Genomic DNA, 10,807 nt, shown 5'->3' with positions numbered 1-10,807 from the left:
CCTCAGGCTGGGGTTGGAGTGGCTGGAGAGCTACCAAACAGAAAGGGACCTGGGGGTGCTGATTGACAGCTGGCTGAACATGAGCCAGCAGTGTGCCCAGGTCACCAAGAAGGCCAATGGCATCCTGGCCTGCATCAAGAATAGTGTGGCCAGCAGGAGCAGGGAGGTCATTATGCCCTTGTACTCAGCACTGGCTAGGTCACACCTTGAGTCTTGTGTCCAGCTCTGGGCCCCTCAGTTTAAGAAGGACATCGAGACTCTTGAATGTCCAGAGAAGGGCAATGAGGCTGGGGAGGGGTCTGGAGCACAGCCCTGTGAGGAGAGGCTGAGGGAGCTGGGGTTGTTTAGCCTGGAGAAGAGGAGGCTCAGGGGAGACCTTCTTGCTGTCTACAACTACCTGAATGGAGGTTGTAGCCAGGAGGGGGTTGGCCTCTTCTCCCAGGCAAGCAGCACCAGAACAAGAGGACACAGTCTCAAGCTGCACCAGGGGAAGTTTAGGCTGGAGGTGAGGAGAAAGTTCTTCCCAGAGAGAGTTGTTAGCCATTGGGATGTGCTGCCCAGGGAGGTGGTGGAGTCACCATCCCTGGAGGTGTTCAAGAGGGGATTGGATGTGGCACTTGGAGCCATGGCTTAGCGTTGGGTGACAGGTTGGACTTGGTGATCTTTGAGGTCTTTTCCAGCCTTGTTGATTCTATGATTGAATTAGATTTGGCTGGAGGACGTCCAGAGAAGGGCAATGAAGCTGGAGAACAGGGCTGTGAGGAGCAGCTGAAGGGATGGGGTTATTTTGTCTGGACAACAGAAAGCTGAGTGGAGACCTCATGGCTCTACAACTCCCTGAAAGGGGGTTGGAGTGAGGTGGGGGTTTGGTCTCTTTTCTGACAGGTGCTAGAACAAGGGAAAATGGCCTCAAGTTGCCCCAGGGGAGATTTAGTTTGGATGTTAGGAAGCATTTCTTTCCTGCAAGAGCGGTCAGGCTGCTCAGGCAGGTGGTGGAGTCACCATCCCTGGAGGTGGTCAAGAAACCTGTGGCCATGGCACTTTGGGATGTGGTTTAACAGCCATGGTGGTGTTAGGCTGCCAGTTGGACTCAATGATCTTAGAGGTCTTTTCCAACTGAAAGAATTCAATGGTTCTGTGATTACCCAGAAGAGGGAGAGGAGGTGTCAAACAGGGAGCACCCTCTGCTGAGCTGCTGGTGACTCTGTCCCTGCAAAGCAGTGAGGTGACTTGGGGAGATGCTTTTTAGGTTTGCAGGCTGCCTTTTGCAGCCTGAGAGAGGGCTCCAGTAGGGTTGCAGGGCTGTGCTTTGTGCTGGACAAAGCCCATATTTCATCTTTGAGGATAAAAATGCCAGCACAAACCTCACTGCTGGTGCCCAAAGCCTGAGGTGTGAGGCCCTCACAATAATCCTGAGTCATCACCATCTAGTCCTTAGTGAATATTCCATTTTCTGTCAGTAAACACAATTTAAGCACTTGGCAATTAAGCTTCTTAAGATTCATAGCTGATGAGGGTGCAATTAAGACAGGATTTTAATGAACACACACAAAGTGGGGGGGTTCCCACTGGGGAGAAAAGAGAAGTTGGAGCTCAGTCTAGAAAAGTACTCAGACACATGAGAGTGAACTCTCTTAACCAGGACCTCTGTGCTTTGGGGGCTAATTATTGATCTTTACATTTATCTGGTTTAAATCTGGCTGTCAGGCAGCTGCCCCTGTAGCTGGGCTGCAGGATTTGACTGCAGCTGGTGCCACACTGCTGCAGCAGTTTACTCCCTGTCCTTGGTTAAGGAACAATGTCCATGTTCCTCCCAGAAGGTTTCATAGAATCATAGAGTTGTTAGGGTTGGAAGGGACCTCAAGGCTCAGCCAGTTCCAACCCCCCTGCCATGGGCAGGGACACCTCACACTACAGCAGGTTGCTCACAGCCACATCCAGCCTGGCTGCAAACACCTCCAGGGATGAGGCTTCCACCACCTCCCTGGGCAACCTGTGCCAGGCTCTCACCACCCTGATAGTTACAGAATCTGATCACTACTCCAGGGAGGTGTTTGGGGATTGACCTCAGCCCAGGCTGCACTTTGTTTGAAGTGATTCCAGGTGCAGATGGAAGGTGAGACCATAAAATCATTGCATTGTTTCAGCTGCAAAAAGCCTCTGAGAGCATCAAGGTCAACCACTGAGCCAAGACCACCACAGCTATTAGTCCACATCCTGAAGTGCTACTCTGGAGCAGTGGGAAACAAGAGGGAAAGAGGTTTGCAGGGAGCAAGGGAGGGCTGTGAGGGGTGGCAGCCCTTTCCACCAGTGGGATTTCATCTCTGCTGAGGGGGGGGGTTGGGTGTTGGTTGTTTTGTTTTCTTTTAATCGAAGGCTGAGGGGCAATGGATATAAACTCCCGTCCAGGAGGTTCCACCTCAATATGAGGAGGAACTTCTTCACTGTGAGGGTCACAGAGCCCTGGAGCAGGCTGCCCAGGGAGGTTGTGGAGTCTCCTTCTCTGGAGCCTTTTCAGCCCCATCTGGATGCATTCCTGTGTGACCTGTGCTGGATTCTATGCTTCTGCTCTGGCAGGGGAGTTGGGCTTGATGATCTTTGGAGGTCCCTTCCAACCCCTAACATCCTGTGATCCCAGCACTGTCAAGTCAACCACTAAAACATGTCCCTCAGCACCACACCCACCCATCTTTTGAATGTCTTCAGGGATGGGAGCTTCACTAACTCTGACCCTGCTTCATTTCTCTTGTGAGCTCAAACTACATTCCAAATGAGATTGGAGCAATCAGGGCTGTTCTGTGGAAGTTGTGCCCTCGATAACGGAGTCTGAAATGTTTGGTTGTGTTTTTTTCCCCCCAAATTTCCTTGCACATTAACAACTTGGATGTGCAAAGGAGCCCTGCAGCTCTATGAGATAGGACAGGTACCTGCACAGCCATGTGCTGTCCTACAGCCAGGCTGGCATTGCCAACGTGCTCATGGCTTTTCCAACCTCCCAGGACCCTCTCTGCACGAAGGCTGCAGGAAATCTGAGCTCCTGGAGCAGATCCCAGAATCATAGAATTGTCAGGGTTGGAAGGGACCCTCAAGGATCATCTAGTTCCAACCCCCCTGCCATGGGCAGGGACACCTCACACTAGATCAGGTTGCCCTGTCTGGTTGTGTTTCCTGTGTGACCCGTGCTGGATTCTCTGGTCCTGCTCTGGCAGGGGGGTTGGTCTTGGTCTTTGGAGGTCCCTTCCAACCCCTAACATCCTGTGAGCCTGTGAAAGTCCCAAGGTGATGGTTGATGGAGAGGTGCAACTGCAGTGCCTGGTGCTCCTAGGGGGTGTGCTGTGGTGTGTGTTTGGTTTTCAACTGCAGGTGAGGTTAGTGTCCCAAATATTCTTTCCTGCTGTGGTTTAGTTAAGTGATTTATAAACATCATGGAGGTGTGTGTTTGTTATGTGTCATGGGTGGGTGGGTTGGTGTTTTCTTTCAGAGAACCCTGGGGAACATTTCAGGGACATGGCTTAACATCAGGCCCTGTGATATTTGGGTTGTGGTTAGACTTGATGATCTTAGAGGTTCCTCTCCAGGGCAAATGTTTCTGTGATCCTGTGCTGTGTAAATGCAAATATTGTTCATTTCTGTCTGCTGGCAGAAGGTGGAGCACAGTTCACAGAATTTCAGGGGCTGGAAGGGACCTCCAAAGCTCATCCAGTCCAACCCCCCTGCCAGAGCAGGATCACCTAGAGCAGGTCACACAGGAACACATCCAGGTGGGTTTTGAGTAGTTCCAGAGAGGGAGACTCCACAACCCCCCTGGGCAGCCTGTGCCAGGGCTCTGTCACCTTCATAGGGAAAAAAATTCTTCCTCCTGTTTCTATGGAACTTCCTATGCCTTAATTCCCACCCACTGCTCCTTGTGCTGTGATTGGACACCACCCAGCAGAGCCTGGCTCCATCACAGTATCACTAAGGTTGGAAGAGACCTCGAGGATCATTGAGTCCAACCTGTCACCACAGACCTCATGACTAGACCATGGCACCAAGTGCCACGTCCAATCCCCTCTTGAACACCTCCAGGGATGGTGACTCTACCACCTCCCTGGGCAGCACATTTCAATGGCTAACAACTCTATCAATGAAGAACTTTCTCCTCACCTCCAGCCTAAACCTCCCCTGGCACAGCTTGAGACTGTGCCCCCTTGTTCTGGTGCTGTTTGCCTGGGAGAAGAGACCAACCCCTTCCTGGCTACAACCACCTTTCAGGTAGTTGTAGAGGGCAATGAGGTCACCCCTGAGCCTCCTCTTCCTCTTGGTACTCCCCCTGCTCATCTTCATAAGCATTGATGAGGTCACCTCTCAGTCTCCTCTTCTCCAAGCTAAAGAGCCCTCAGCTCCCTCAGTCTGTCCTCATACAGAAGATGTTCCATTCCCTTAATCATCCTCGTGAGTCAGGAACAATGTGGGTGTGTCTGGGATAAAATCACCACCTTTGGGGACAAAATCAACTCTCTGGGGGCAGCCTTGGACATGGCTGGGCAAGGACTTCTGTCTGGAGCTGGCACTTGTCCCCTTGGAACCCTCCCAGCCCCAGCGTGCCTTGTCTCCACAGGAAGGAGAAGAGATGGAACAGTGGCTTTCCATGTCCTTGAAGGCTCACTGGAGTCCAACACAGCAGCTACAAATCCTTGTCATCTTCAAGCTCTTTTACAGATGTCATTAATGAATCCTGCCTAATCTGAGCTGCTTGCCAGTGACTTGCCCTTGATTATTGAGATGTGGTGCTGAGGGACATGGTTTAGCACCAGACTTGTCAGAGAATGGTTGGACTTGGTGATCAGAACAAGAGGACACAGTCTCAAGCTGCAACAGGGGAGGTTTAGGCTGGAGGTGAGGATGAAAGCTCTTCACAGAGAGAGCTGTTAGCCATCATGTGCTAATGTGGCCCAGGGAGGTGGTGGAGTCCCCATCCTTGGAGGTGTTCAAGAGGGGATTGGACGTGGCACTTGGTGCCATGGTTTAGTCATGAGGTCTGTGGTGACAGGTTGGACTTGATGATCTTTGAGGTCTCTTCCAACCTTGGTGATTCTGTGATCTTCAAGGTCTTTTACAACCAAGACAACTCTGATTCCCACCAGCCACATTGAGGAGAGGTTGGTTGCTGTCGTATGTGTGAAGTTTGGCCAGCAGCAGCGAGGACTCACTGCTGGGAAGTGTCTGGCAGCCCTTGTTCTGGGGAGAATGCTGGGTTAGTTGCAAGACAGCGTTTCTGCCACCCATTTTCACTCAAGGTGGCATTTCTGGGCTGCTCCTGCCCTGCAGTAGGGATGCTTGTGCTGGCACGGGTGCAGATGCTCCAGCTTGTGGGGTGCTCGGTGGGCAGGTGGTGCTGGATCTGCCAGCTGCACGCAGCCGGTGACAGTCCCTACGCGTGGCTCTCGCTCCTCTGGGGGGGGTGAAAGTTTCTGTTTGAGCACTGACAGCTGAAATCCTCCGGCGCTGTCTCGGTGCTGCTGAAGCTGCAGTTCTGCCTTAGCTCTGCTGGTGACAGTGTCGTCTGAGGAAAAAAACAGCCACGGTGCCTCTCCAGGGTGGTGAAATGCAGCCTGCCTCTGTCCCTGCCGCGCTGCGATCCAGCTGCCGGCGGCTGTGGCCAGATGGAATAACAAGTGCCTGGGCTGTGGGGGTTTGGAGAGGGGGTTGGGTTGGACTGGGAAAAAGCATGTGGGGAGCGGGGGGATAAAGTGTAACAAGCTCAGCTGAAGTTTTAGCTGACTATCCAGACACTAGATTGGCTCAAGCTAGCTAAAGTTCAGCCTAACAATGATGTGGTTGGTTTAAAACTTGCCTGTTGCCCTGGAGGATGCTTAGGTCCTTAGCCCAAGCCCTCTGTGACCTTTGATTGCAGGGATTTTCCTGGTGTTGCACCAAACAACCACCCCAGGGTGGCAACGTGGAAATCAGAGGTGGCAACTGGCTAAGGCAGCTGCAGATCTGCAGCCAGCCAAACCACTGGGTATCTCAGACACATTTTTGGTGTTTCCTGCTAGACCACAGTAGGTACAGAGCCCTCTACAAAACAAGGTCCTTTGGGTCCACACCTTTCCCAGGACTGAGAATCATAGAATGGTTTGAGTTGGAAGGGACCTCAAACATCATTTAATTTCAAACCCCCTGCCATGGGCAGGGACACCTCCCACCAGCCCAGGTTGCTCAAGGCCTCATCCAGCCTGGCTTTGAACCTCTCCAGGGAGGAGACATCCACAGCCTTCCTAGGCAATCTGTCAGTGTCTCCCTCTCCTCACTCTAAAGAATTTCTTCCTCATCTCCAGTCCAAATCTGCTTTCCTCAAGCTCAAAGCCATTGCCCCTCATCCTGTCACTCCCAGCCCTTGTCAAAAGCCCCTCCCTAGCTCTGCTGTAGTCCTCTTCAGGTACTGGAAGGCTGTTTTAAGGTCTCCCTAGAGGCTTCTCCTCTCTAGGCTGCGCAGCCCCAACTCTGCCAGCCTGTGCCCATAGGGAAGGTGCTCCAGCACTCTGTGGACCTGCTCCAAGAACTTGCCATGCCCACATGCCTCAGCTGTGTAATCCTCCAGAGGATGTATCTGCTGCCACATCCCCAGTGTGGAGCCAGCCCACAACTGGAGAAAGAAATTATGCTTTGAGACCAGTGGGGAGCAGTGTCCTTGTGAGGAGGAAGGCTCAGCTGTGTGTGAGGTGCATCAGAAAACTGAATGAGCAAATGAAGCCAAGTGGAAACTCAGATGGGAAGCGATTAGATGAGGAACTGAGCAACTGCACACTGCCAGTCCTCCTTCCTGTGAGTAATGAGGATGAAACTCAGCAAATGAGTGGAAACCAGAACCCACCCTGCATACTGCTGGGCTACAAGAGCAGAGGAGTCCTTGGGACTGACCTCCTGGGACAGATCTGATCCTGGTGTAATTCAGATTTGATGCCACCTATTGCTTCCAGTCCTCTGGAAAATCAGCTGCTCTTCACTGGGACCTGCCCCATGTCATGGCAAGTGCCCCCTCCTGCCAGTGAACCCCTCAGTTTATAACTGAAGAGCACTCACTCTGGCACATGAGGATGATGGCCCTTAGAATAGAACAGAATTAACCAGGTTGGAAAAGACCTTTGAGATCATCAAGTCCAACCTATCACCCAACACCATCTAATCAACTAAACCATGGCACCAAGCACTCCATCCAGGCTCTTCCTAAACACCTCCAGTGATGGTGACTCCACCACCTCCCTGGGCAGCACATCCCAATGGCTAATCACTCTTTCTATGATGAACTTCTTCCTAGCATCCAGCCTAAACCTCCCCTGGCACAGCTTGAGACTGTGTCCTCTTGTTCTGGTGCTGGAGGTCTCTTTCAACCTTAGTGATACTGAATACTGGTTGCCTGGGAGAAGAGACCAACTCCCAGCTAGCTACAACCTCCCTTCAGGTAGTTGTAGGCAGCAATGAGGTCCCCCCTGAGCCTCCTCCTCTCCAGGCTAAGCAACCCCAGCTCCCTCAGCCTCTCCTCACAGGGCTTGTGCTCACCAACCTTGTTGCACCTTCAGCCTCCGCTGCTTTTGGTGAAGAGCTCACAGCTTGTGGGCACCAGGCAGCTGTGCTGCTCTCCCCCAGGCTGTGTGGGTGCCAGGGGTGCCCCTTCCTGCACCAACCCCTGCTGCTGGAGAGGGAGTGGACGTGCTCACATGCAAAACTCTTTTATTCCTGGGGCTTTATTTTTTTAGCTCCAATATGGCTCTGAAGATAAGTTGGGTGGGTTTTTTTTCCTACCCTAGAGGAGCCTGGCAGGTAGTTCAGATGTCTTTTGAGGAGTGTAGCAACTCTTTGGGGGTTTTGGGGGGGCTTTTTTTTTTTGCAGGCTTCCAATCCTGGAGCTGTCCCTTTCATTTGCAGAACCAGCTTAAAAAAAATGATTAAAAAAAAAAAAAAAAGAGGAAAAATAAAAGACCATCAGAATAATTTGCTTAAGACTCAGCTTCACAGCAGTGAGTGAGATATAATTGCACCTTTTGATCTTCAAAGATCTCATCCAGTGTCTGCTGAAGCCAGTGAAAGCCACTCTGCTTGACTTCAATGAAGATTTCTCCTGCACAGCTCAGAAATGCCCCCTTCCATTTCCATCTGCACACGTCTGCTGCCTCTCTCAGCTGAAAAGAAACCTCAGCCTCGGAGCTTGGGCCTTGGAACATCATTTCATGTGGCAGGAAAGTGTTTCATATTGGAACATGAAAGAGATGAAACTTGTTTGCCCCATCCCCCCCCCCAACAAAAACACCCAAACAACCCACAACTACTCTTAAAGAAGCATGTGGCACCAAGCCCAGATCACCTAAGAGGAGATTAAGCAATGCTGATGGCTGCAGCAGCGCTGAAATGAGAGCTTGGCTGCTAATGAGCTGCCAGCCAAGCGGTGATGCTGCCACCTGAAGAGCTCTCTGGCCCTTGGCATCTGCCTGGGAAAGAAATGAGCTGGAGGGAAGGGATGCCATCCAGAGGGACCTTGACAGGCGGGAGAGGTGAGCCCATGACGACCTCCTGAGGTACAACAAGACTAAGTGCAAGGTCTTGCGGCAGGGTCAGGGCAATCCCAAGCACTGATACAGGCTGGGCAGGGACTGGCTTGAGAGCAGCCCTGGAGAATAGGACTTGGGAGTGCTGGGGGATGAGAAGCTCAACAGGAGCCAGCAGTGAGCACTTGCAGCCCAGAAAGCAACTCACATCCTGGGCTGTATCGAGAGAAGCATAGCCAGCAGAGCCAGGGAGGGGATTCTCCCCCTCTGCTCTGGTGAGACCACACCTGGAGCACTATGTCAAGTTCTGGAGCCTCTGTTCCAGGAAGGATCTGGAGGTGCTGGAAGGTGTCCGGAGAAGGGCCATGAAGATGATCAGAGGGCTGGAGCTGCTCTGCTATGAGGACAGACTGAGAGAGTTGGGGTTATTCAGCCTGCAGAAGAGAAGGCTCCAGGGGGACCTAATTGTGACCTTCCAGTGTCTTAAGGAGGCTACAAGAAAGCTGGGGAGGGACTTTTTAGGGTGTCAGGGAGTGATAGGACTGGGGGGAATGGAACAAACTTAGAAGTGGGTAGATTCGGATTGGCTGTGAGGAAGAAGTTGTTCCCCATGAGGGTGGTGAGAGCCTGGCACAGGATGTGCAGGGAGGTGGTGGAAGCCTCCTGCCTGGAGGTGTTTGCAGCCAGGCTGGATGTGGCTGTGAGCAACCTGCTGTAGTGTGAGGTGTCCCTGCCCATGACAGGGGAGCTTGGAACTGGCTGATCCTTGAGGTCCCTTCCAGCCCTAACAATTCCATGCCCGATAAACCCATCAAACGCTCTTCATTACGCGGGATTAAGGCTGCACGTTGCCCTGTGTTTTAGGCTGCCCTAAAACCAGAACTATCTCTATGTAAATGCACTGAAGAATTATCTGAGATTTGCCTCTGTGGGGTGGGGAGGGGTTTGGTGTTTTCAATCCTCGCCTCCACTCCCCCCCTCTTGTACATCCTCAGCAGCAAACGTTCCGGGCTAGTCCGGAGGGGAAGGTTTTAGCAGCGGGAGGAATTTGTAATAGAAATCAAATATTAGTACAAGCAGATGATATCTTGCCCAAATGAGACTTGATTGCATTATTAATCTGGAGTGTTCTACATGGTTTTTGTATGTGTGTGATCTGAATATTGGATTAATAAGCCAGGGGATGAGTCACTGAGACGATCTGGTTTCTTGGGAAAGCCAGGCATACAAAGTAATGAGGTGGATGTGCCGCGGAGCAAAACCTCTGTGGGCTCTGGGAGACCACCTTGCTCTCTCCCAACTCCCTGAAAGGAGGCTGGAGTGAGGTGGGGCTTGCTCTCTTCTCCCCAGTACAAGGGGATAGAATGAGAGGAAATTGCCTCAAGTTGCAGCAGGGGAGGCTTAGAACATGAACATAAACTGGTTTGTGTGGGAAGGGACCTGGATCTAGTCCAACCCCCCCTGCAGTGAGCAGGGACGCTTTCCACTTGATCAAGTTGCTTTGAGCCCCATATAACCTGTACCAGAATGCTTCCAGGGATGGGACATTTACCACTTCTTTGAGCATCATGGTCCAGTGTTTCACCTCCCTCGAGTAATCTGCCATTGGAGAAGGAATTGCCAGCATTTCTGAAGAGGCTGAGGCTTGGGACCACACAGAGGGAACAGGGAGTCTTAGTCACAGAATCACAGAATCACCAAGGTTGGAAGAAGCCTCAAAGATCATCAAGTCCAACCTGGCACCACAGACCTCATGACTAAACCATGGCACCGAGTGCCACATTCAGTCCCCTCTTGAACACCTCCAGGGATGGTGACTGCACCACCTCCCTGGGCAGCGCATTCCAATGATGAATGACTCTCCTTGTGAAGAACTTTCTCCTCCCCTCAAACCTAAACCTCTCCTGGTGCAGCTTGAGACTGTGTCCTCTTGTTCTGGTGCTGGTTGCCTGGGGGAAGAGAGCAACCCCCACCTAGCTACAGCCTCCCTTCAGGTAGTTGTAGAGAGCAAGAAGGTCTCCCCTGAGCCTCCTCTTCTCCAGGCTAAGCAACCCCAGCTCCCTCAGCCTCTCTTCACAGGGCTGTGCTTCTGTCTCTTAATCATCTTCATAGCCCCCTGAGGCATGAGCTAGGATCAGAGCGAGGTGAGAGGTGAGAAGATGGAGCAGCAGGAAGAGGGCAAAGTGCCCTCCATGGTGTTGGAAATGAACCTGGCAAGAGGAGAGGACTGCTGCTTGGGTGGGTTACCTTGACAAGTTTAGAAGTCAGTGTTGAGTGACTTC

The sequence above is a fragment of the Dryobates pubescens genome, chromosome 18 (genome assembly GCF_014839835.1).
Source record: "Dryobates pubescens isolate bDryPub1 chromosome 18, bDryPub1.pri, whole genome shotgun sequence".
NCBI classification, from domain to species: Eukaryota; Metazoa; Chordata; class Aves; order Piciformes; family Picidae; genus Dryobates; species Dryobates pubescens.
This window is presented reverse-complemented; position numbering follows the sequence as displayed.